This window comes from Lepidochelys olivacea, assembly GCF_965140295.1.
Source record: "Lepidochelys olivacea isolate rLepOli2 genome assembly, chromosome: 4".
Taxonomy (NCBI): Eukaryota; Metazoa; Chordata; order Testudines; family Cheloniidae; genus Lepidochelys; species Lepidochelys olivacea.
Window position 1 is genome coordinate 67,197,142 of NC_140414.1, and position 27,537 is coordinate 67,224,678.

Consider the following 27,537-nt stretch of genomic DNA (forward strand, 5'->3'; position numbering starts at 1 on the left):
CCTGTCTGAGCTCTACAGCCACCAATTCCAGATCCTATACCAACATCCAAGAGAAAACTGGGAAATATACATATAGCTACCAACTGGTCTCTCTATCTGGGGTGAGTCCACCCACTTCAACACACGTAGCAGTAAGGGTTTGGAAGGATGATGTGAGAGGAGACAGAGCTCCTAGTGGTGAGTAGTCTGTCTATGTGGCAGGAGATGTTATCTCAGAACAAAGCAAAATAGTTAAAGCTATCCAGTGTCCTGGTTATTTTGAAGAATTATTTTGTTCCAGTTCAAAGAAGGGAAGCCAGGGATCTGGACATTTTGCTTATGCAAAGGCTGGTGCAGTTCTCTGTACCCCAGAGAGCAACCTGAGGTACAATACCCACCTGGTTAAAGGCATGATCCACTCCCAATTAATGAAGGAAACTATGGGCCAGATCTTCAGCTGGCATGAATCAGTATGGCTCCATTGTTAGAGCTTCAAAGGAGCTATGCTGATTTGCACAAGCTGAGGCTCTGGCCCACATGAACGCTACTGCATCTTGTTACATGCATGTTAGAATCTGCAAAAGTAAAGAAAGACTTACAGAGAAAAGTGTGTTTCAGGTAGGGGAAAATTGGCTGCTCTGCTCGGAGGCAAAAAGTGACTTTTCCTGTCGTATACAAAACAAACAAAAAATCTGCAGGTTTTTACAGTTTTGTCATCTACAATTGTGAACTGGTTTTACAAAACTCTAATGCCATTTGACCTCTTTTAAAAGAGATGATATTTCTGTCTCCTCCAAATGATGAATAATTATTTCTGTAGTCCAAGAATTACTCTCTTGGAGCCATTTCTAGTAAACAGAGGAATATTATGACGGGGAATAATGACTGTAATTCTTCAAGTCTCATTATTTTACCTTAAGTTTGTGAAAAAAAATCTTAAATAGTTTCAACAGCTTCTGTTGTTTTGAGATTGTAAGCAGCCATATATTGGAAAAAGACATAATATATGAGAGCTATTCACTTAGTTTAAAGGCATAAAACTGGTTTTAGGCAAAATGGTGAGGACATCAATCTTGCTGATACAGTATCTCAGCATCTTACTTCATATTCATGGCATTTTCTTGTAAAAAATGTTTAGTGTCAGATGTGATGTATTGTTTCCTTTAAAACGTTCAATACATGTCACATTCCCTTAAATACTGCCTGTAGCAATGTTGCTATAAAGCTTATTTCCAAGAAGGAAAAGAAGCTATAAAGTGAGATGGAAAAGCAGGATTTTACTGTTCCCTCATCAGATTATCATTTTCCCCTCCATTTACTTCAGTTAGTTAATTTTTGCCATTAAAACTTTTTATTATTCATTTAGAGAAAGTTAACAGAAGAAATATGCCTAAAATTCTATGTTCTGGATTCTTTCCTTCCCTACTCCTTCTATGACTAGCTTGTCTTGATTGATGCATGAAAAGGTGTTCAGCTGCTGTCAGGAATCTTTTCTGGGTTGGTTTGCAAGGGCAACTCAGTAGGGGCTCTCTCCTGCTCTATTTTTCCCACAACCATCCCAGTTTTGATGAGGTGATTCTTGCTGTTTTGGGGGGAATGTCATTGAAAATGTTTCTGTCACAACTTTATTTTGGCCCTATTGGATTAACTGTCAGAACTGACAACCTTACTATTGCGTCTGCCATCCTGGATTAATTGAACGCATGGTAATGGACATATCTGGTTTTGAAAGCCAGCTGAAGAACTGGAGTAAGCAGCCATGTTGAGCTGTGCTTTCTGACTATAAAAATGAGGCTTTGCCTAAAAAGAGAACCTTTTTTTCATATGCTCAACCACTGATTGTAACTATTGGAAGGTCTCCCAAGAAATTGTCTTTTTTTATATGCTGTAATAAATAGAATATATTTCTGTACATAACCGGACCTGTTCTGGTGAATTACTGCAGCCCATAGTCTCACAGGGAGGATAAAGCTTATCCAACGCCGATCATATGTTAAAGCAATTACGATTTTGACAAGGGAAATTGTCTTTTAGAATGGCAGAGGTAAAGTGAGTTCCCTGATCTCAATTCATATAAGGCTAAAGGAGTCTCTTCTCTTTACTTTTGATAAACATGAGTGGATGTTCAAACAAACATCCCACTTTAGGGTCATTAATGTGCTAATCTCTAGTAACATTGGAAAGGTACCATATAATACTTTGCAAGGTATTCATCTGAAGTATAAGTCAATGGACTTGCATTAGGATGATTTTGGCTGCTTGGAAACACAAACAGTTGCAGTAGCTGTAAATAGCATTGGTCTTTCAGCTAAGGGGGCAACAGAAGAAATGGAAAACATGGGGTAAGCAGACAGCATAATGTGGAGTGTTATTAGTACTTAGTGTCTCCTCCGAGAATGTTGACAAATGATGATGTGCAATAACAAAACAATACCATACGTATCAAAAATATTTCATGCTATGATTTGTCTGCTTTTAGGGGGGATTTTTTTCAATTGTTTTGCCTTAGAGGACTAGTCAATATTTGATTGCAGTTGAGATTTAAAAATTCTAAATGCCTGACATTGTTGATGATTCACATTTGGTTCTATTGCACTATGCATTTGTCCTAAAATCCTTGTCATAGATTTAGAACCAACATTCTTATTGCTGTTCTGTTTCCCAAGCAATGGCATACCTCACATGTACTAGGAAACTGCTCTATTGAAGCACATTTCACATTGTCCCCTATAAGAATGTCCTAGCTAGGTAACTGAGTGAAACGCCATTGCCTTCAGTCCATACAGGTTTGAGTAACCTTTTTAGAAGGTTTTAGCTCATGTGAATCTGGAACTCTCCACCAGAAACTTTCACCAGTCTGTTCCCTCAACATGACCCTCTTTGACATGGGGGTTTGGTGTGGCCTTCTACCTCTGCCCCTGCAGTGTACAGGCATTGGGTGGTATACCTTAAATAGTTTGTGGGCTCCCTAGTTGTGTTCACTGTGTTCCATGTTTTAAGAAGTCATGCAGGGAAGAAGTGTGTGTATGTAATTTAAGCTTGCGTGTTGTGCATATTTAGAAAATAGTTATTTGGACCTCACCATGCTGATGTGGTTTCTTCATACTACGATGGGTTTTTTGTATTAAAGGGCAAAAGACACCAACAGACCCCTTGCAACATAGTCATGGAAAGTATAGCTATCCCTCTCCTCACACCCTCCTCCTATTTTAGGCATATTTCTAGTGGTGGGAATCTTACCCTTACTCTTCATACATGGGATTAAGAAACACTCTGCCTCTTAATGGCTCTTTGACATTCTGGAAATGTAATGTACTAGCATGCACAGGGCTTTCTGTGAATCCCTGTTCTCTCACAATAATGGTGTTTTCCAATGGCCCCGTTTACTGGATGTCTCAGTGGCAGACTTAAAGGTCCAACAGTAACAAGCCTGTAAAAGCCCTTTTTGGTCTTGCTACTTCAGAAAGAAGGGGGTGTGCTGATCACTCACTCAACACATGAGATGCTGATTCAAGGAAATTGAAGGGGATTGAGCCATCTGGCTGTCACCTAAAGATGTCAGCAAGAAGTGATAATAGAAACATAATGTGGGAAGGAGGCATCCTGTGAGGAGGGGTTCCTGTTTAACCAGCCTGGAACTCACTGATATGCACGAGATGATTAGCTGATGCTTGGTGACCCTTTCACTGAACCTCAACAAGTTCCAAGTTCTTATTAGGAAATTTTCACACAGTTCTATTAATCCTCATTTGAGCTGATGGCTGAATAACTTTGATAATTTATTCCAAAAATATAAAACTTACTTGACAGGTTTTTTTCCTTGTTCATCCAGCTCTAATCACCATACATCCCAGCCTCTTCCCACAGTTACCTTATAACAGGTAATTGGTTGGTCTCCAAGCTGTTTGCTCATCTATAGATTAATGAATAAAAACAAAGCCCTCCTTGGATCTAGCTACTAGTATAAAACCCCTTTGCTCCCAGTGTACCCAAAGGAAGACAGTCTGGTTAATCTGAAGGCTAGCCCAGCACTCTCAGGCACTACTCAAGAGGGAACTCCAGTTCAATAGCACCCATTTTAATACAATGCAATCAATGCTCTATTAGCAAAGAGGTTTCCCAAATTTTGTCACAGTTCTGTTTAGAAACCTTTTTCTACTATTCAGCTACTGGACAGTGGCATTTTTATGTCTGAGGGTAAGAAATATTTCCAGGCTGAGAATCACTCTATTCACCTAATGGCTAAAAGAACTTAATGATCATGACCCTGATCGTCAACCAGCGCTGAAGAATTAGACCCTTATTCTTGCATGGAGTTCTGGTGAAGTCAAAGGAATTGTCCCCAGAGATCTAGATGCAGGATATTTGCCTAAGTCTTCTGCTGCTCCTAAACCCAACAATAACAACTTCTTGCACTATCATGCTGTGCAGTAGCTATTGCTAAGAACCTCTCCTGTCTCTGTCATTGGCTACCACCTCTTGGGGAGGTTGATTATGTCAATGGAAGAATTCTTCTGCCTACCTAGCACTGTCTGCGCTGGGGATTAGGTCGGTATAAGTATGTCTCTCAGAGGGGTGGACATAAGGTTTCAGTGAGGGTGCTCAGCACTTCCCAGGATCTGGCTATTTCTGGTGAACTTCTCAAGGGGAGGGGATCTGAATCCACAACTGTAAGGTTTCCAACAGCCCAGAATCCCAAAACGAAAGGATTCAGCTTTCCATAGAACAAAGTTCACATAGAAAAGGAATAGGCTATCAACAGCTCAAAACCTAAAGTAGCAAGTTTTAGAGAGAGACCCCTGCAACCTTCAAACATGGTCCTGCTGCTGCTGCTTATCCATCGCTGGGAAAGTGGACACTTACTGCCCATTACCCCTCTATAAAATGTCCATGAAACTATTGTCAAATTGCTGCTGAATTGTTTGCACCAGAACCAGCATTTCCCTGCCTTTCTCTGTAATCCTGCCAGCACCTGTAATGGTGTCTGGCTGTACGTGACAAGGTTTTAATTCCCACTTCTCAGATGCAGTGGGGAGTTAAAACTTGTCACAAGGATTTTTGTCATACATGCCTATCATCTGACGAATTTACTCCTGCACTTTTCTGAGTTAATTAACTACAATGTGAGAAACTGGGACCTAAGCCTGGCAATGCTGTGCTGGTTCAGTGGATATAAAGATGACACAGACCGAACCTCTTAATTCTCACTTGTTTCCCAACTCTCAGATTTGGCTATATAGTGTCACTATCCAAAATCACCTTTTTCCCTAGCACAGATTCTGCAGTCATAGAATGGACTGCAGATTACACTATAGGCAGGACCTCACAGGTCCCGAGACAAAGTTTCAAGGCAGCCACAAATCTATCACACTTTTAAACTAATAGTGAGGGGAGGCCTAAATAAAATATTTCAGTCCTGAATTTGGACATGAAACTAATATTTAGGCACATGAATATCTATTTGAGTAACATGATGCAGGATTTGGAGTTCACACAGTTTACTCATTCTCTCTAGGATTCTCCCCCAGCTGACTTAAGAACTTAAATATAGGATTTTGATGTCCTATTAAAGCACCAACAGTTTGAAAATTTTGTCTCTAAGAACCATATCCAGTTCTGGTGTAATACATACTTTGGCTCAGTAGAGTATGCTTAATTTAACAGTTCATGTCAGTTAACAAGGCCAATACCATTTTATCCTGCTTATCTTCTAGAATGAATATTGAACCTTAGATCTCAAAGGATCCCAAAGTATTTTACATAGTTTAGTCTACATACAGAAATCATTTCTCCATCACTGAAAGTTAGCCATCTCTCAGAAAGAACATGGCAGTTTTTTAGCAGTGTACAACTGTACTACAGAACAGTTTAGGACACAAAGTGAAGGAGAAGGTTGTATTTAATCGTAACTATAAGAAGGATTTAGAGAAGCAAAGGTAATTAACCACACCTGGAATTTAGCCTGGAATTAATCACAATTAACCTGGAATTTAGCCAGGACACCAGGCAAAATGGCCAAAATCTTCTGAAAAGTACCTTCTGCTCATTTGATGTGATTCTGTCTTTGCAGCAGAGCCGCTCAGCAGATGTAGCAGGAGTAGAGTTTTTACTTCATTTCTGCATCTTGCAGGGGTGGTTAAGCAAAAGGACCCCCGTTTTTTTGATTGTAACCATATTTGATTGTGAAGCAAATTTCTTACTTGGCAATGAAGATAGAAAATGGTGGAATGTGGACATGACACTGGGATAGAGGCTGAAGTGGAAAGTTTAATGCCATCTGCATTTTCCAAGACACCAAAGACAATATCAAGAGGGATCCCAGGTCCTAGCTGGAAGAGAACAGCTGGAAGAGTGGGAATTTGGAGGGGTATTTCACCTGGTGGAAAAGGTGATGAGCATCAGCCCAGGTTTCTGAACCTTGATGGACTGTGAGTTTTGACAGAATCTAACCCCAACATCATTTTAGATGAGTTCTGGGTTCTAGCTGAACCCTTCATGCATCCATACTACTGCAAAGTTCCCTGTGGTATTGTGTGGCTATTCTAAACACTCATAAATACATCACTGCAGGCCATAGGATCAGTCAGTCAGCTAAATATTTTAATGGTGTGTGCGTGTGTCATTTCCAATCTAATAATGAATCATCAGAAGTTGGACTGAAGACTTTAGCTATTTTTTCCCAATAAGACCATAATAACTCACATTTGTCAGCAGATAGTTCATATTTCATGCATCTTTGAAGTATTCTGTGGTCTCAGAAGGGTCACCACAATTACGCTGATGGCCATAGAAGTAGTACATGGCAAATTAACTTCTGCCAGAACACACTGAATTTTGCCATAGCAAAAGCACTATTTCTCATCAGCACCAATCAGCTTATTTCTATGTCATTAACAACTAATCCCAGGTGTGAACAAAGTATGCAGAGTAAATGTCAAGGTCCCTTCTCTGTAGTGGCTCAGTAGCAAGTTGTATTTGGAAGAGCTGGCTCTTCAGTGATGCTATAAAAACTTTATAGCATTGCACTCTTGTTAAGAAACCCAGGGTCTTAGACTGGGAGTATTTCTATAGTTCTCAAATGCTTATCAGTTGCAGAATCTAGTAATAGAATGAATAGAATGTGCAGTAATGCAAAACTATTATTGATCACTGCAATGATATCTCAGAGACGGATTGTGGCTGGTTCTACAGTGGTGCCCAATGGGTGGAAGGAGCGGCAATAAGCTTTTCCCTGCACAGAGTCTGTCTCAGTCTCTGGGTAGGATGTGCAGTGAAGGAAAATATCCATAGCAGATTGAAACTGCAGGAAAAATTCAGGCAGACAGAGTATATTTATCCAAATTGAAATTTGGTCAGGAAACTGGGGCTGTCACGTCTGCCATGGAATTGCTAATGAGCCCAAAAATATCAAGAATTAGGCTTTACACCTCCACTACCTGCAGCATCCTCTACCTTGGCTGCACCCTGACCTTGGACACTCCTCATTTAGCTTTCTAATTGATTGTTGCCTATACCATCTTTTAAAACATGGCCCCTCTGCCAGCCTCACTCAATTCAGTGCTGATTTATTATGATTGTTTTATCCCCTGTAGTACAAAAGAATTTGCTTCTGATTGCAGCTATTATTGTATTTATTTTTGTTGTCAGCATATTACAAGGTCATTGCTACATAATGTCATGCCTACTTATTTTTTTTTGTATATTTAATTAACTTTCTCAAACTTGGCTTCCACTCAGTCTTCATTTGCTTTCTTCCAACATAAGTGCCCGTCTCACTTTGTCTACTTTCATTTTCTTAACTTGTCTATCAGCTACACAGTATAATAAGCTTCCCTGATTTCCTCCTTATCCCAGATGACCTTAGGTTTTATGTTCCATCTTCAAGAGAATTCAGACTCATTCAGAACCAAAATATAAGGCTTCTGCTGTTCCTCCCCCCCCCCCCCCGATATGCATGTTTGTTGATGCATTTCCAGATCTTTCATGATTAAATCAACCTTTATGTTAGTCTTTTCCCCAGTTGCAGTGGAAAACTGGTGAAAATAACCATGAATATTTCAGAAAAATGTAGGGAATTTTCCCAAAGTTTTTTTATTTTTTTTTCTTTTCCCATCATATCCCTGTTCCCCCACTATTTTTTTCACTCTATTTCTTCTTCTCCCTCATCATGTTTTTTATTAGCTTCTGTTATTGTGGTAGGCTTCTATAAAAAAGTTTTCAGACTAGAGCAAGTACTGATCTCCAATAGGGTGTTCCATAACATAAAGCCTAACACAGAAAGCCTGAACTCTGTCTCCTGACAGGTTCAAACTGGGAAAGAATTGTCTGCAGCACTGAGCACAAAAGGCTTCTAGGAGACCTTTCGGAGGGTCATGAATAAAGAAGTAGCCCCTAAGATAAATGGATGGAATCCGGCTAAATGCCCTAAATATTGATGTTCAAGATCCTGACACCAATTTTAATTGCTAAATTTGAGGAGACTAGTTGCAGGGCCCATGTCATAGAGAAATAGCCGTAGTCTCCAGACTAACCAGAAATGTAAGAAGGCATGTCGTGACATTGTTAGCACTTGATTTCTTATGGGAGAGGAACAAGTGTGAAATTACTCCACGCTTCACACTATGTTGATAATTGGAGGTCAGACATCTTCAGTGGAGGGTGAAGTCCATGTCTTGGATCACTCCCCGTAGCAATGCCAGCTTTCTATAAGCGTCACATCCCTCTTTGCTTAACTGAGCTTCAGCCAACTGTATTTTACCCATGAGTGTCTCTCTCATGTACTGTGAGATTTGCAACCACACTGCTGGTGTCCACTGAGCCAGCAAAATAAACCTCCTGTGCTATCCCCTGTGCCCTTTGTATCTCACAGTCCTCTCTTCTTCTCCCTTGCCTCTTTCTCCCATGCTGGAGTTTGCACCTTTCCCACGCTGAATCTGATGCTCCACAGTCTCCCTCTTCCTGTGTAACTTCCTCCTCACCACTTTTTCTTTCACATAGCTTTGTGCTACTATTCTTCATTCCAAAAGTCCCCATAGCTCATAACTGATATTTCTTTAAGATAATTTTTTAATTAAATGTATTTTTTAAAATCGGTTTGATGACCAAATACTACATGAAAAAAGGCAGCCCTAGTTTCCAGAAATAGCTCATGGCGTTTTGAGCAAAATAGGGTTGCTGCCTACAGATTCAGATGTTCTGTACTACAGTATGTGGGATACGTAGGCATTCTAAAATTCAGGGACACCAATTCTTGTAAAGATATGCAGTTCACAATATAATAAAAAAATTAAACGTTAAGAGCCAAATCAATCCTTGGTGTAGTCTAGGGAGTTAAACCACAGATAAATTTAACCTGAGATTCTTTTGTACGGGTTCATTTGTTAAGTTGATCACTTATATACATGAGCAGTATGGTAGGGTCTAGGTTCTCTTACCTATATCAAGCAGTGTGTAATTTAGGTAGGGTTTGATGAAGGACAGTTTTTTAAAAAGTGAACTCAATTTTTGTTTACGAGATTGTCATTGAGTAATAAAGATAATTAAATGACTCCAGCTGGGCTACCGTATATTTCACTGAAGTGTGCTGCAGGAGATGTAAAATTAATATCTTTTATCACTGCTATTGTTTGGTCAGTTTTTCTGACAGTACTGAATCTATGATATTGGAAAGGCTTTTCAAAACTACATTGGGAAAATGCAGAAAAATAACAGGCAGCATTCATCCATGGTGTAAATCCATTACATTCAAAGGGGTTACATCAGGGAGTCATCTTACCTTTTGATTTTAAATAAGTTTAAAAAAAAATCTAACTTTGTAGACTCTGCTTTTTCTTTGAGCCTGTGACTTTCAACTGTACTTGTTATTTAAAGAGGTATCAAAAAATCTTATCTACAGCGGAGGTAAGTAAAGGGGAAGCTAGAGAGAAATAGAAAAAATGTCACCAGCAGGTTGCCCACAAGTACAGGATGAGCTCCAGGCTTTAAAAGAAAATCAATATATTTTTTGCAATAGACTGATCTAAAGGGTTCTTCAGTCTGACCATGTCTTCCACCATCACCACTCTCAGGCCTCTGTGGAGCCTGAAAAAAAAAAGTTATTTTCTCTTTCTACCTTTGTAGTTTCAAGAGCTCCAGATGAGTAGCAGTCTGATGAAAGCAGTGTGGTGTGGAGCCATGTCTACTTCAATGCAGCAAAGATTTCATTAAAGTGTGTTTAAAACATAGAGTGACTTTCATGCTCATGGCATTGAAGCAGTGAGAGCACATGGCCTGTGCCCACTATAGTGCATGTAGATGCTGTGCGGTCGTCTTGTATTGTTTTGGGAGAGCAGCTTAATCCTGAACTTCAATCCTATCCTGCTCGGGCTGCCAGTCATACAAATCTGTGTCAAAATCCGTGGAGGATAAACAGAGTAGTCATCTACTAGCTATTGAGATGAAATTGCCGAACACATTTACTCTAGTAATCTAATGCACATGTTTGGACCCAAATCCACGGAGCTGGAAAGGTACCACATTAATTCCCTGACCGGCTTCTCTCCTTGAAAAGAAGCTTGCAAAAACTGTTGCTTGCTTTCATTCCATAAAATATAACCTTTTATTCTTCTTACTACTTTATAAAGACTCAAGTATTAGAAACATGAAAGCAGCAGCAAAGGAAAACTCTGATGACTATTTCTCTGAGGTTGGAGAGGTTATTTTCTATTTCTAATGTTTAAATCCCTTTACCATATGATGATACTGAAGTGAGATGATGTGAATGCTGATGAGTTCTGAGGGTTATTTTGGCTGAATGACAGCCACTGGAAGCAGAGAGCTCTTAGGGGGTTGGGAGTCAGGTCAGGTACTTTCAAATTTTAATGCTTAGGATTCAATCCAGAGCTAAAGCAAACTGCAGTGGCAGCAACAAACTGTGTCAGTCTACAGGGTCACCTGGAAAAAATAACATTAATTGATTTAGTAAATGTTTTAGATGCCATGTTTTGTACAGTGCTGATGCTCATGTTTTCTAGAGAAATTCCTAGTAAGCCCGGGTAAAACAAAAAGCCTCTTTCTTCCTGGATTGCTTTTTTTAAATTTTGGACAGAACAAAAGCTGAGCCTCTGTTGAACAGTAAATATGAATCAGTGATTTAGCAAGAAAGAAAAATTAACAGTACCGCTTGTCCAAAGGCACAGATTCATATTGGAAAGACCTATTTTGTATTTAAGTGCTGTCCGTGTGCTTGGGGCTATACAAAGCCAAAAAGGGCATCATCCCTGTTCTGTAGTTTGCAGTCTATTTTCAAAGTTACAAGAGCAGTTGGGCACCTAACTCCTATTAAAAGCCAAGGGCAACTCCGGACCACTCCCTCTCCAGCATTTTTATATTATGTACGAATGCTAATGTATTAAAATAAATAATATGCACTGCTTCAGCTACTGAAAAATAAGTGGTAGTTATTCTGGAGTGATGGCTAGTTGGAAAGAGAATGTGGGCCAGCTGATTAATCAGCAGTGATTTGGAGGTGATTGAAAAGAGAAGGAACGCATGCAGGGACTTCCAGAAAAGGGATGTTTTTCTCCAGGTCTTGGCTTGCTTAGCCTGTACCTCTTGTAAGTTTTTTAGCAGATAGATGGGTAGTCTGTAATTTACATGAATTTGATTATTATGAATCGATACTTATTTTGACTTGGATTCAGAGATGGATGAAAAGATGGTGAAGGAGACAAAGGATGCTGTATTATGGTCTTGCTTAGAATGTTAGACTAGTCCCAGAAACAGTATTCTTAAATCCTTGAGTGCTACAGAGAGATGACCAAATAGTACTTGTATGTTTTCTGAGCTCAAGATGTATTTTATGTCAATAAAAAAGCCTACAAAAATAAGTGTAAAAGAAGTCCCTGCTTGGTGACCGAGTCAGGCATTTACTATGCACCCTACATTTTCAGATGTAGACATTGTGATGTGTCAATATCCTCTGGAGACAGTTCCTTGTACAGTAGCCTGACCTGTTTTACTTCACTGCATTCAGAAGTGCTTTTATCTGCTCAGCAGCAACGGAAATGATCCTTGAAGTGCCTGGGGTAGCAGGAGTCACTTTAAGAAAAACCTAATTCTTTCCAGCGTTTAATTCCTCACAATTTCACATGCCATCATGTATGACTATTGTAAATTATGGACTTGGGAGGGAGCAAAAAGGGAAGCAATGAATGTGCCCTGTGCTCAATTTGTGGCAAACCAGGGTTTAAATTCCAATTAGTATAGATAATATTTGCTTTTCCACCCCCAAATCAATGCTGGAAAGAGTCTGTAGACCATGCATCCGATGAAGTGAGCTGTAGCTCACGAAAGCTTAGGCTCAAATAAATTTGTTAGTCTCTAAGGTGCCACAAGTACTCCTTTTCTTTTTGAGGATACAGCCTAACACGGCTGCTACTCTGAAAATAGACCATTTGGTTTCACCATCTGGAATTAGAGTGAACTGTTACATAACACCCAGCTTCTATAATATTTTTTGGTCATTACGATGGTGACTAGTGCCAAGAGAGAATCCTTGGGAAATTGTCATTCTCACTTTGTTTGGCAAATGCAAACCACAACGATATTAGACTAGAAGAGACTTTTATTTTTTGTTTGGAGAAATGGAGCACAGATATAGCAGGGTCAGGGCTGATGTGGATCATTGAGCATTCTTGTGGCCATGCTGTTGAATAACTCCTTTAAACTACTGTCAGCTAGAAGGAGCATGAGAGATGCTGAAGTACCCCATCCTGCAACTCTTGATCCGGTGAATCTTTCTGTTTGAAATCAGTGGAATCACTGGCAGGAGCAAAGGATGCAGAATTGTGTCCTTGAGTGAGTGGCTGAGACTGATAAAAATGGTTTGCAAATATACCATTGAATCCCAGACATATATGCTCCAGCCTGGGAATGCAGAAAACTTTCCATGTGACTTCCTTGTACCTTCTTTGTCTGCCAATTCCTCTGAGCTACAAGCTGTGACCTAGCTGTGAACTAACAAATGTGACAGGTTCACATTTTCTGCTAGTAAACATATAAACAAAAACGTTATTTGAATACATAATGAAACATCATAGTTTTCCTTGTTTGAACTGGGGATCTGCAGAAACTGCTTGGTATACATTTTAGTAAGTTGCTTAATTATTCTGCTGCTTTTTAAATGTGTAGCTTATATGTGTACAATTTAAGTTACAAAAGTTTAATTGCCTGACTGGCTTCTCAATGTAATTGAAATTCTGGATAGGCCCAAACCAAAGCTCTGGATCCAAATACTTCTTAACTTTAGGGAAGTTTGGATTGGGATTCAGATCTTTGCTTTACAGCTTGGGCCTACCTTTAATGGCTCTTCATTCAGTGCGGGTTATGATTTTTTAAAAATGTGATGTGGGAATATCACTTCCACAAGTCAAATATGATTTTAGATGTTGAACAGAGCAATGTGAATTTAAACAACCTGAAACCTGGCAAAATTCACCAGCTGTTGGGTTTCATTCCACATTTGAAATGCAAACCATGTCTGAAAAGGTTGGTAAACCATGCCCCACTTTCAAGTGAAACCAATCAGCATGGGGGCTGGTTTTTGACCGTGCATTGTAATCATGACATTGTTGCATTTTATGTCTCTGTTGTTGATAATGAAAGGTGAAGCTGATGGTGACGCCAATTTTTAAAAAGGGCTCCAGAGATGATTCCGGCAATTACAGGCTGGTAAGCCTGACTTTAGTACCCGGCAAACTGGTTGAAACTATATAAAGAACAAAATTGTTAGACACATCGATGAACATAATTTGTTGGGGAAGAGTCAACATGGTTTTTGTAAAAGGAAATCATGCCTCACCAATCTACTAGAATTCTCTGAGGGGGTCAACAAGCATGTGGACAAAGGGGATCCACTGGATATAGTGTACTTAGATCTTCAGAAAGCCTTTGATAAGGTCCCTCACCAAAGGCTCTTAAGCTCAAAGCATGGGATAAGAGGAAAGGTTCTCTCATGGGTTGGTTAAAAGATAGGAAACAAAGGGTAGGAATAAATGCTCAGTTTTTCAGAATCAAGAGAGGTAAATGGTGGTGTCCCCCAGTGATCTGTACTGGGACCAGTCCTATTCAATATATTAATAAATCATCTGGAAAAAGGGGTAAACAATGAGGTGGCAAAAATTGCAGATGACACAAAATTGCTCAAGATAATTAAGTCCCAAGCAGACTGTGAAGAACTATAAAAAGATCTCTCAAAACTGGGTGACTGGGGAACAAAATGGCAGATGAAATTCAACATTGATATATGCAAAGTAATGCACATTAGAAAACATAATCCCAACTATACACACAAAATGTTGGGGTCTAAATTGGCTGTTACCACTCAAAAAAGAGATCTTGGAGTCATTGTGGATAGTTCTCTGAAAACATCCACTCAAAATGCAATGGCAGTCAAAAAACAAACAAAATGTTGGGAATCATTAAGAAAGGGATGGATAAAAAGAGAAAAAATATCATATTGCCTCTATATAAATCCATAGTACACCCACATCTTGAATACTGCATCAGATGTGGTTGCCCCATCTCAGAAAAGATATATTGGAATTGGAAAAGTTTCAGAAAAGGGCAACAAAAATGATTAGGGGTATGGAACGGCTTCCATATAAGACTGGGACTTTTCAGCTTGGAAAAGAGATGACTCGGGGGATACGATAGAAGTCTATAAAATCATGACTGGTGTGGAGAAAGTAAATAAGGAAGTGTTGTTTACTCCTTCCCATAACACAATAACTAGCGGTCATCAAATGAAATTAATAGGCAGCAGGTTTCAAACAAACAAAAGGAAGTATTTTTTCACACCATGCACAGTCAGCCTGTGGAACTCTTTGCCAGAGATGTTGTGAATGCCAAGTCTATAACAGGGTTCAAAGAAGAACTAGATAAGTTCATGGATGATAGGTCCATCAATGGCTATGAGCCAGGACGGTCGGGAATGGTGTCCCTAGCCTCTGTTTGCCAGAAGCTGGGAATGGATCACTTGATGATTACCTGTTCTGTTCATTCCCTCTGGGGCACTTGGCATTGGCCACTCTCAGAAGACAGGATATTGGGCTAGATGGACCTTTGGTCTGACCCAGCATGGCCATTTTTATGTTCCTATGTTTTTTGTTTTGAGAGTTAGTTTTTTTTGAGATGAGAGAAATGTGAATCTAAATGTCTTAAAACCAAAGAACTATTTGCATATACGCCCGTGAGGAGAAATCTGTGTCACACAGCTCTAGTCCTGACCTTGTAAAGAGCAAGAGGCATCTCATCCCACCTCTCATGGAGCCCTCGAATGTAGGGAGTCTGCCTCGATCATGGCAAGTGAAGAACATTAATCTTAAAAAGCCCTTTTGGAAACAACAATAATAAAAACCCTGTTTTCCTAATGCCCTGCAGGCCATCCCCTTGCCTCAGTAGAACTCCAGGGTAGCTGGGATGTTGCAGCAGAGTGAGTGATGCCTGGAAGGACCTCGGGGGGACCTGAAATGTCCTGTGCTAGTGGTAGAGTTCAGCGCATAAAAATGCACGTAACTGATTTAATACAATTTGCAGGTCACCTTTAAAGGGAAAATACATCATCCATATAGTTCTTCAATGTTATCCAGCATATATTAGGAATGGATGAACCAGTTACTGGAAAATAATTGACTCCAACTTTCATTACAAACCGTAATTTGTTATCAAGTTTAGATACTTTGCTAACTTTGTTTAATTTTGTTGCTGATTGTGATCCTCTGCGCTACCTAATTTCTGCCAAAGTGGGAAGCAAATATTGCTGAAATAGGATAAGGAAAGCTATTCCTGAGGTATTTCTGACCCAAATGAAACCTGGCTGTATGGCAATCTCATAAAAATGTCGAGCTTCATGAGATGTCTCGTCCTATGTCTAGACTGAAGAGGTTCAAGTAAGTTTTACTGCTGATTCCGATGCATTAACCCCTCCGCCCCCCCCCCCGTTCAGATATTTATCTCACACACTGCACACTTGACTTGGCAAGTGTTTGGGATTAGTGAAAAAGTCTAAGAGTCAGCTTCAGAGCTTCTTAGCAAGAAAGCAATGCTGTAAAGATTTTATAGAAAGTGTATGACTCAGGAGCAAGCTATGTCCAACCAATGTGTCATTAAGAAATGACAGAAAAGGACTTTAATTTTTACACACACACACACACACACACAAACACCCCTTTTGCACTGAAAAGCAATGAATGTATTTCTCATTCCATTAATTTACATTTGTTGCTTTCCTTCTTATAATTCCACAAGTATCCCATGGAGACTGAGTCACATGAGATGGACTTAATAGGTTTGGAAAGAGGAGGCTATCGCTTTAAAAAAAAAAGGCTGTTGTAAAGAGGCTGGTGATCAATCACTCTTCATGTTCCTCTCACAGTAGGAGAAGTAATAATTGGCTTAGTCTGCAGCAAATTGGATACTAGGAAAAACATTCTAACTATCAGGATAGTTAAACTGTGGAACCTCCATCACTGGAGGTTTTTAAGAACGGGAGTAAACAACTGACCTTCTGCAGTTACATTTAGGAGAGCTGAAAAATATAGTTAATAAGAATCCTTCTCCCAGACTCATATGTTAGTGTAGCTTGCATGTATGTGTGCCTGTCTCATGTTTTTGCAGACATTCTCTCTCCCTGGGACAAAATCTGATTTCAGTTATGAAATTGTAAATCCTGAATAACTTCTTTGACTTCAGGATTTAAGACAGCATAATTCAGAGGAAAATCTGTCCCCTTGTGTCGTCTTCTAGCTCAATTCACTCACTCTTATTTATGTCTCTTCCTCTTTCAGCCTTATTAAATACACCAAGACGTTTCACTAGGCATACCAAAGTGAGAAAATGGGAAAGGTGAGGGGAAAAAAGATGAAAACTTTTAAAAAAGTGAAATGAAACGTCATTGCCTTTCTATTTTATAAAAGCAAGACTTTCCCATTCTGCTTCTAGCATGTCAATAGCTTGTAATCAGCTAGTGCAGGGGTGGCCAACCTGGGCCTGAGAAGGAGCAAGAATTTACCAATGTACATTGCTGAAGAACGACAGTAATACGTCAGCAGCCTCCTCATCGCTCCCACACCCTGCTCCCAGCGCCTCCCCTCCCGCCCCGCACCTCCCAATCAGCTGTTTCATGGCATGCAGGAGGCTTGGGGGAGGGGAAGGAGTGAGGGCACTTCAGGCTCAGGGGAGGGGGTGGGAAGGGGTGGAGTGGGGGAAGGGCCTGGGGCAGAGCCAGGGGCTGAGCAGAGAGCACCTCCCGGCACATGGGAAAGTTGGCTCCTGTCGCTCCAGCCCCGGAGCCGGTGCCTCGACAAGGAGCCGCATGTTAACTTCTGAAGAGCCGCAGGTGGCTCCGGAGCCACAGGTTGGCCACCCCGGAGCTAGTGCATTATGCTGGGAAAAAAACAAACAAACAAATATACTCACTAAGGATTATTTGGGGATTTTTATGGGTGAGGTATGAGGGCAATTGATTCTGTTTGTTTCCTGTCTGCCTTCACTGGTATATGGGTATTTTAACAAGGTGTCACGTGGAAGGAATTTCATGCTTTTACATCCTCATTTTCTCTACTGTAGATTGACAGTCTTCAAAATCAAGTCCAGAATGTAACAATGTTTAAAATGTAGCTTTCATGTATCTTTGGTTATCATAGCAATATTAATGAGTATTCAGACTGCTCAATTAGCCATGTTTCAGAGTAGCAGCCGTGTTAGTCTGTATTCGCAAAAAGAAAAGGAGGACTAGTGGCACCTTAGAGACTAACCAATTTATTTGAGCATGAGCTTTCGTGAGCTACAGCTCACTTCATCGGATGCATACTGTGAAAAGCGTAGAAGATCTTTTTATATACACACAAAGCATGAAAAAATACCTCCTTCCACCCCACTCTCCTGCTGGTAATAGCTTATCTACAGTGATCACTCTCCTTACAATGTGTATGATAATCAAGGTGGGCCATTTCCAGCACAAATCCAGGGTTTAACAAGAACGTCTGAGGAGGGGGATGGTGGAAGGAAAAAGCAAGGGGAAATAGGTTACCTTGCATAATGACTTAAGAGTGGGGTGGGAGGAGGTATTTTTTCATGCTTTGTGTGTATATAAAAAGATCTACGCTTTCCACAGTATGCATCCGATGAAGTGAGCTGTAGCTCACGAAAGCTTATGCTCAAATAAATTGGTTAGTCTCTAAGGTGCCACAAGTACTCCTTTTCAATTAGCCATGTATCCTTCAAGTGCTGGGCACCTGAAGCAGTTATCTGCAGAAATAACTGTCTGCATCAAAAGGTTGATTTCATGTATATCTGAAATTATTACAGCACCAGTAAAAGAAACCAATAACAGTAGCAGAAAGAGAGGAGTCACTCTCAATCTAGCCAAGGTAATTCAGCTTAGAGAAGTGTGGTGGCATGATTCTTTATCTTACGTTCACTAAATACAATATAATACTTGGGTGGGTCTGGCATTAGGGTTGATGCATTCACAAATTTGTTTTTATTTCTTACTTTACTTCCTGACTCTTTCCTTCAAAATCAAATCAACCCTTTCAAAATCTTTGCCCATTTGATTTGAATGGTTTTGTTTTTGTCTCCAAAAAACTAATCCTGAAGAGTTGATAGAAATATAGAACTATTTAAATCAACCTCATCATCAATGATCAGTAATCATCATCTTTAGTTTTAATCAAAAGACCAATAAACAAAGGAAGTAAGTTCACTTTAAATCATTTCTTAAAGATGGATGCCCAGATTACTCTGTGGTGCTACAGTGTATGTTATACAATGTGTTCCCATGTATACTCTTTGCTTACCTGACAGTAAAAGGGCTAGTAAGTGTTTCATTCTTACATAATGTCTTAGTTACTGGACTAGCAAATATTAAACTAAGAAGGCAGTAGAGAGATTTAAGCTATAGTGGTAAGAAATATCTATAAACCCTAATCAAGAGCTGGTTTATTTACTTCTTTAACAACTTAAATTCAGTGTCCTGTTTGCAAATAAAGTCACATATTTACTGTAACGAAACAATTTTAGCTATTATTTAATTTTGAAAATTATAATTATTCAGATTAGATACCCAAGTGGAGAAAATGTTATTTCCTTTGTAAAATTGTTTTAATTGTTTTCTGCCACACCTTGCAAAATTCTGTAACTGCATTTTATAGAATCTAGAGAGACTGTATAGGGTATGCAATAGCAGTATATGTCTGGGCTTTCCCGAAACAAGTATAAGTAATTTTCAAGGGCAGCAAGATTTATTACCATTCATTTGGCAATACTGATGTAGCACAGTTAGCGAAACAAATCCTTTCATGAAAATAAGATTGCAATGACATAATATTATAAATGTAACAGCAGAACAGTTCTCATAAGCATAATGAGTGAAGAGAAAAGATTGTAAAAATGTTTCTGTAATATGGCAAGGACCACCAAATATGGCCTTCTCTAAAGCCCACTGAAGCAATTGTAAATACTACCAAAAGCTTCTGTGGACTTTGGAACAACCCTATAATGCCTAAAGCCCTACTGTGAGATTCTATTCTATACCTCTCAGGGGAGCAGCCCAGGACTCTCAGCCCAGATGTGGGGGCTAAAGCAGCTTTAAGCCTCCAGATTCTGAGCTTCTCTGAGGTCTAGAGTGCTGCCCAGAATTTCCATAGCACTGTGTACTGCAGCTTCCTTCAACATGCCAGCCCTATGTTTATCATTCCCTCAGCCTGCTCCACATGCCAGAATTTGGGAGGGTATCCCTGGAGACAGCCCGTGACTGTATTTCTCATTGCCTGTGCTGGGGAAATTCTCTCAAACTGGATCTGGGGCTTTTAGAGCCCCTTTCATGCTGCTCTGATCCCTGTACCGAGCATACAGAGGCCAGCATGGGGGTGAGAATCTTAGCCTAGTTTTGTCTACATTGGTAATTTGTTCTGATGTCCACCGTTGATGGCCAGCTATTCATGTAGCTGCACCAATGCAAACACGAACTGTGGACAAGGAAAGCCATTATTTGCATGAGAAGTGTTTAACTCTGCTTGGAATGGGGTAAACTCCAACAGCAGAAATAATGGTTTTCCTTGTCTATACTGGTGTTTTCACTGGTGCTGCCATGTTGGTGGCTGGTCATTAATTGCTGAATTTGGGGCAAATTGCTACGTAGACAAGAGCTAGACGTATTTGTTGGTGCAGGATAGTTATTTGTCAAAGCCCTGGTCTACTCTGCGGGGTTAGGTTGAATTTAGCCGCATTAGGTCAATTTTAAAATGAATGTGTCTACACAACCAACCCCGTTCCAGCATGATTTAAGATTTAAAAGGCTCTTAAAATCGACTACTGTACTCCTCCCTGGTGAGGGAAGTAGTGCTAAAATCGACCTTGCTGGGTCAAATTTGGGGTAGTGCAGATGCAATTCAATGGCCTCCGGGAGCTATCCCAGAGTGCTCCATTGTGACCACTCTGGACAGCACTTTCAACTCCAATGCACTAGCCAGGTACACAGGAAAAGCCCCAGGAAATTTTGAATTTAATTTCCTGTTTGGTCAGCGTGGCAAGCTCAGCAGCACAGGTGACCATGCAGTCCCAGAATTGCAAATGAGCTCCAGCATGGAGTGAACAGGAGACAACTGGATCTGATTGCTGTATGGGGAGAAGAATCTGTGCAGTCTGAACTCCAGTCAAAAAGAAGAAATGCTAATATATATGCCAAAATCACACAGGGCATGGTGGAGAGAGGCTACAACACGGACACACAGCAGTGCTGCGTGAAAGTTAAGGAGCTCAGGCAAGCCTACCAAAAGACAAAGGAGGCAAATGGTCACTCTGGGTCAGAGCCCCATACATGCCGCTTCTATGATCAGCAGCATGGCATTCTATGGGGGGACCCTACCACTACCCCACCACTGTCCATGGACATCTGCAAGAGGGGAGTCTCACGCAACAAGGAGGAGGATTTTGTGGAAGAGCAAGAGGAGGAGGAGGAGAATACGCAGCAGGCAAGTGGAGAATCCGTTCTCCCCAGCAGCCAGGACCTTTTCATCACCCTGGAACCAATACCCTCCCAAGGCGGGTTCCTGGACCCTGAAGCCAGAGTAGGCACCTCTGGTGAGTGCACATTTGTAACTATACTACATGGCTTAAAAACAATTGTGTTAAATGTTTGATTTTCCCTGAAGAATCAGGATGCATTCACTGCCAGTACAGCTACTGGAAAAGTCTGTTAACTTGTCGGGGAATGGAGTGGGAATGCTCCAGGGACATCTCCATGAAGCTCTCCTGGAGGTACTCTGAGAGACTTTGCAGAAGGTTTCTGGGGAGGGCTGCCTTATTTTGTCCGCCACAGTAGGACACTTTACCATGCCTAGCCAGTAGCAAGTAATCTGCAATCATTGCAGCACACAGCATGGCAGCAAATGGTCCTGGGTTTTGGTCACATTCAAGCAACATTCGGTCTATGTCTTTCTGTGTCAGCCTCAGGAGAGTGATCATTCATGGTCACCTGGTTGAAATAAGAGAATTTTTATAAGGGAACAGTAAAAGGACCCCATTCATGCTGGGCTGTTTGCGCTTGGCTAAAAGGGATCATCCCTGAGAAGAGCCATGTGGTGGGGTGGGGGGTGGGGTGTGCTGCACATCCACCCGAAAACTGCAGCCCCTCCTTTTAAATGGCAAACCCAACCAGCATTGCTTACTATGGGAAAGGAGGGCAGGTTGAAACTATTCCCTCATGTTATGAAGGTGGAAGAAGCCAACCGCGCTTACCCCTTGGCTTACCAGGGCTGCCTGGAAACCGAATTCTGTTGCCCAGCCATGTGTGATGTGTCACCATACCGGCAGGCGCTCAATAGAAAAGGCAAAATGTTACCTTGTACCTAAAGCACATGTGCTGTCTGTTGTGAATTGCTTGATTCACTGTGAAAGAGTCTCCCTTTTGTTCTCAGACATGTATCCTTTTAAATTCTACTCTCCCTTTTCATACCCCTGCAGGTGCAAATGTTTCTACGCTCCCCCTATCTCTGTCCCAGAGGTTATCACAGATTAGAAGGCAAAAAAAATGCACTTGCGATGACATGTTTTCCGAGCTCATGCAGTCCTCCCGCAATGATAGGACTCAGCTGAATGCATGGAGGCATACAGTGACAGAGGCCGGGAAAGCATTAAGTGAGCCCAATAAGAAGAGGCAGGAGGTGATGCTGAGGCTAATGGGGGAGCAAATGAACATGCTCAGGCATCTGGTGGAGCTGCAGGAAAGGCAACAAGAGCACAGACTGCTGCTGCGTCCACTGTATAACTGCCGGCCTTCCTCCCCAAGTTCCATAATCTCCTGACCCAGACGTGCAAGAACGTGGGGGTGAGGCTCCGGGCACCCAGCCACTCCACTCCAGAGGATGGCCCAACAGAAGGCTGTCATGCAAACAGTTTGATTTGTAGTGTGGATGTAAATCAAAAATGTGGCCTTGTCCTTCCCTCCTCCACTCCTCCACCACCTGACCCAGGCTACCTTGTCAGTTATCTCACTTTTTTCCCCAATTAATAAAGAAAGAATGCATGGTTTCAAAACAATAGTGACTGTATTTCCTTTGCCAGCTGTGATCGAAGGGGGGACAGTGATTGGCTAACAGGGAATTAAAATCAACAAAGGGGGTGGGTTTGCATCAAGGAGAAACACACACAACTGTTACAGAGTAGCCTGGCCAGTCATGAAATTGGTTTTCAAAGCCTCTCTGATGCGCAGCATGCCTAGCTGTGCTCTTCTAATCGCCTTGGTGCAGGGGTGGGCAAACTACGGCCCGCAGGCCACATCTGGCCCGCAGGCCACATGCTGCCTGGCCCCTGAGCTCCTGGTCGGGAAGGCTCACCTCCTGCCCCTCCCCCTCTGTCCCTCCTCCCCTGCAGCAACTCAGCTTGCACCTGACCACCTCCCAGGCTTTCCAATAAGCCTGTCCTGCCACTCTGAGCAACATGGTAAGGATAAGGGTAAGGGGGGAGTGGCGGTTGGATAAGGGGCAGGAGTCGGAGGAGGGAGTGTTGGATGGGTTGGAGATTTGGGCAGGCAGTCAGGAGACAGGGAACAGGGGGTGTTGGATAGGGGTTGGGGTCCTGGGGGGCAGTTAGGGGAAAGGGAGCGGGGGGGGGGGTTGCATAGGGTGTGGGGTCTCAGGGGGGTGGTTAGGGGTGGGGGGTCCCAGGAGGGGGCAGTCAGGGGACAAGGAGCAGAGTGGGTTGGATGGGTCAGGAGTTCTGAGGGGGGCAGGAAGTGGGAGGGGGTGGATAGGAGGCAGGGGCCAGGCTGTTTGGGGAGGCACAACCTTCCCTACCCGGTCCCCCATACCGTTTCATAACCCCGATGTGGCCCTCGGGCCAAAAAGTTTGCCCACTGCTGCCCTGGTGTCTGGCTGCTCAAAATCAGCTGCCAGGCGATTTGCCTCAACCTCCCACCCCACCATAAACGTCTCCCCCTTACTTTCACAGATATTATGGAGCGCAAGCAGCAATAATAATGGAAATATTGGTTGCTCTGAGCTCTAACCTAGTCAGCAAACAGTGCCAGCAAGGTTTAAACATCCAAAAGCACATTCTACCACCATTCTGCACTTGCTTAGCCTATAGTTGAACTGCTCATTACTACTGAGCCATGGGAGCAAGCGGTAGGCTGGGTCCCCAAGGATAACTGTTGGCATTTCAACATCCCCAATGGTAATTTTCTGGTCTGAGAAGCAAGTCCCTTCTTGCAGCTGCTCGAACAGCATGGAGTTCCTAAAGATGCAAGCATCATGCACCTTTCCCGGCCATCCCACGTTGATGTCGGTAAAACGTCCCTTGTGATCCACCAGTGCTTGCAGCACCCTTGAGAAGTACCCTTGCAGTTTACGTACTGGTTGGCAAGGTGGTCCGGTGCCAAGATAGGGATATGCGTTCCATCTATCACCCCACCACAGGTAGGGAACCCCATTGCAGCAAAGCCATCCACTATGACCTGAACATTTCCCAGAGTCACTACCCTTGTTAGCAGAAGGTCAACAATTGCACTGGCTACTTGGGATCACAGCAGCCCCCACAGTAGATTTGCCTACTCCAAATTGATTCCTGACTGACCGGTAGCAGTCAGGCGTTACAAGCTTCCAGAGGGCTATCGCCACTCGCTTCTCAACTGTCAGGGCAGCTCTCATCTTGGTATTCCTGCACTTCAGGGTGGGGGAAAGCAACTCACAAAGTTCCAGGAAAGTAGCCTTACGCATGCGAAAGTTTCGCAGCCACTGGGAATCATCCCATATCTGCAACACTATGCGGTCCCACCAGTCTGTGCTTGTTTGCTAGGCCCAGTATCAGTGTTCCACTGTATCAACCTGCCCCATTGCCGCCATGATGTCCCAATTGCCACATCCTGTGCTTTTAGGAACATCTTTGTCCATGTTCTCCTCACAACTGTCCTCGTGCTGGCAGTTCCTAGCAGATTCTGCCCATACTGTAGGATAATGTGCGAGGTGTTTACAATGCTCGCAACAGCAGGGGTGAGCTGAGCGGGCTCCATTCTTGCCATGCTGTGGTGTCTGCATGGGCAATCTGGGAAAATGGTGCAAAATGATTGTCTGCCATTGCTTTCAGGGAGGGAGGGAGGAGGGAGAGGAGACTGACAACATGTACCCAAAACCACCCGCGACAATGTTTTTGCCCCATCAGGCATTGGGAGCTTAACCCAGAATTCCTATGGGCAGCAGGAACTGTGGGATAGCTACCCACAGTGCACTGCTCTGTGAGTCAATGCTAGCCACAGTAGTGAGGACGCATTCCGTCGACTTAATGTGCTTAGTGGGGACATACACAATCGACTGTATAAAATTGCTTTCTACATATCAACTTCTATAAAATTGACCTAATTTCATAGTGTGGACATACCCAAAGAAAGGTTAGTTGCCTATCTGTTTATGCAACTGTCCTTCATTCCTTCCTTGTTTTAAAATCCTACAAAAAATGATATTTTTGTTTTACTAGGCACGTTGGTCTAAGCATCCAGAGGCAATGTGGGCCAGTAGATAGGGTACTAGCTTGGGAATCAGGAGACCTGTGTTCTATGCTAAGTTTGGCCACTGACCTGCTGTGTGACCTGGGTGAGTCACTTTACTTCTCAGAGCTTCTGTCTTGTCTATTTAGATTGTAAGCTCTTTGGAACAGTGACTGTCTCTTACTATGTGAATGTATGCTATAGAACTGAACATGATGGGTCCCCAGTCTTATTTGGATTTCTTGGTGCTACCATGAAACAGACAGATGACAATATGCAGTAAAACACTGATATTTAGCACTTTGCTAATATGTTGTATTATAAAACTAACAGTATTCCATCACCTTTCGGCAAAGAGTTAATGGCCAGGATCTCTCGTGAAGTCTTGTGTCACTAAGACTTCATTATTCTTTCAAAATAATTTACAAAATAAGTGAACAAAGATGTATTCTGTGATCACTGCCATCAGATTTTATGATGCGTTAAGCTTGATTTTTTTAAATGGTTTCTTTGCATAATCGCTAATTCGCAAAATTAAGTGATTCGCAATGAGTCATTAGTGTGAATTAGTGAGGTTTTGCTCTGTTACAATTCATATCAATACACTGGAATTAGTACTTTTGCTTACAGCAAAGATTTTCTTTGATGCTGTGTAATTATATCCCTCACAATATTACAACTACATTATAAAGAAGCCCGTCCAGAGAAGATCATCCAGCTAGTAAAAGGCTACATTATACAGCAATGAAGAAGTGAGTGACTTTTCTTGACTTCAGCTAAAATCAACATTTCCACAGTGTGATATTATTGGCTAGTTTCAGAGGGCAACTCTCTATTGGTAAAGCTAATTTCTTTTCAGTATTATGCATCACTTGTTTGATTAGCTTTTAAGTTACAGTACCATATGTGAGAGCCACTGGTTTCCCTTCTTGTTTTATCTATAGCTAGGTTTTGATTCTCTGGTAAGTGTGTTGTTTGTTGTGGCAAAAACTGGTAACATTTACTGCTTGAGCAACAAAAATTGTTACAACATGGCTATTTGCATGTCTTAATGAATACAGGAGAAGTGAACTTTCTGGAAGCCAAAGCATTTATATTGCTTAGAGAAATGAAAGAACTTTACTAGCGTTAAAAAAAGATTTGATTCAAACAGGTTGAAAAAAATCTTATGAAAAAATTAAGTGATTTGGTTTATAGTATAAGTGTATGAAGACAGGGATGGAAAAAATATACATATCTATATCTGAAAGGGAAGCTCTACATGAATAAGGTCAATTTTTACCATCAAATCAATGGATGATTTTGGCTAAGCAATTGAAATAGCCTATTTTGGCTGCAATCTGGAAATGATTATCTGTGGGTTGCTTTCAGATGCAAATGATGTACACTAATGTATGAGTTCCACATAGGGTCAAACAAATGTCTTCACAGGGCCATTTTTGACACAACCTTTGCATTCTACAGACACAAGAACATCAGAGCTGAAAACCAATTGCTAACAGAAGTTATAGTACCCCTAGGTGGAATAATAATGGGCATGAAATAACTTCTATGGATGCAGAGCCACTGAACAGATGGATGGATGGATGGATATGATTATATCCACCCATATATCTGCTAATGTAAAGTTCCCAGTGCAATCATTAGAACTTGGAACATGGTATGATTTGCTATGCAGTCTTGAGAGTTTTATTCGATAAATATTTTTGACAGCTTTACTTAAGAGATATTATCCTCTTGTCACATACTTTATTTTATACTGTTAAGAATTTTTATATATCGTTCCCACAGACCAGAACTCCAAAATTGCAAAATGTAAGTAGCACCACTTCTAGAAGAAGTACAATTTGTTCAATTTTTTTAACCATTGGAATGATACAATATACAAAATTTTCCTGACCTTGTCTGTGACTTGACCTAATTTTTCTGAGCAGTATTTTGTAGTACCGTGTTCCATTAATTTTTGGTGCTTAGTTTTATTAGATCAACCCATAATGGCTTACATTTTGTGTAAATTATAAACCAGTAAAGCCAACATTTTCATACTTGGGTATGTAAAGTTAGGTTCCAAAATCTATCTGTAATGGGAGCTGCAGGTGCTCAGCCCCTCTGAAAATCAAGCATTTTAAAAATGGATTTAAATGCTTAACTTTGTCAACACAATTTAGTCTAGGATCCTTGGATGGCAAGGACATCATGGATGTACTGTTTTAAAGCACAGACTATGACTGATTTCTGAAAACTAATGTAGTTTTAAGCATCTTGGGGTTAGCATCTATCCTGTTACACTCATGCAACTCCCTGGTATTCAGTGGAGTTGCATGAATAGTGTATAACTGAACAGAAAATGTCCCTCTTTGGATGAAATGCTCACTCCCACTCTGGACCCCTGTACAGCTAGTAAAGGAACTGGGGTGGCATAAAGGGGTTCAAAAAGCTGGGATTTAACCACAGGTGAATTTTCTCCTCACAAACCCTAGCACAAATTTTCTCCTCACAAACCCATGCCAGGGAGAGGCTGAGGTTGGAGGGGCCCA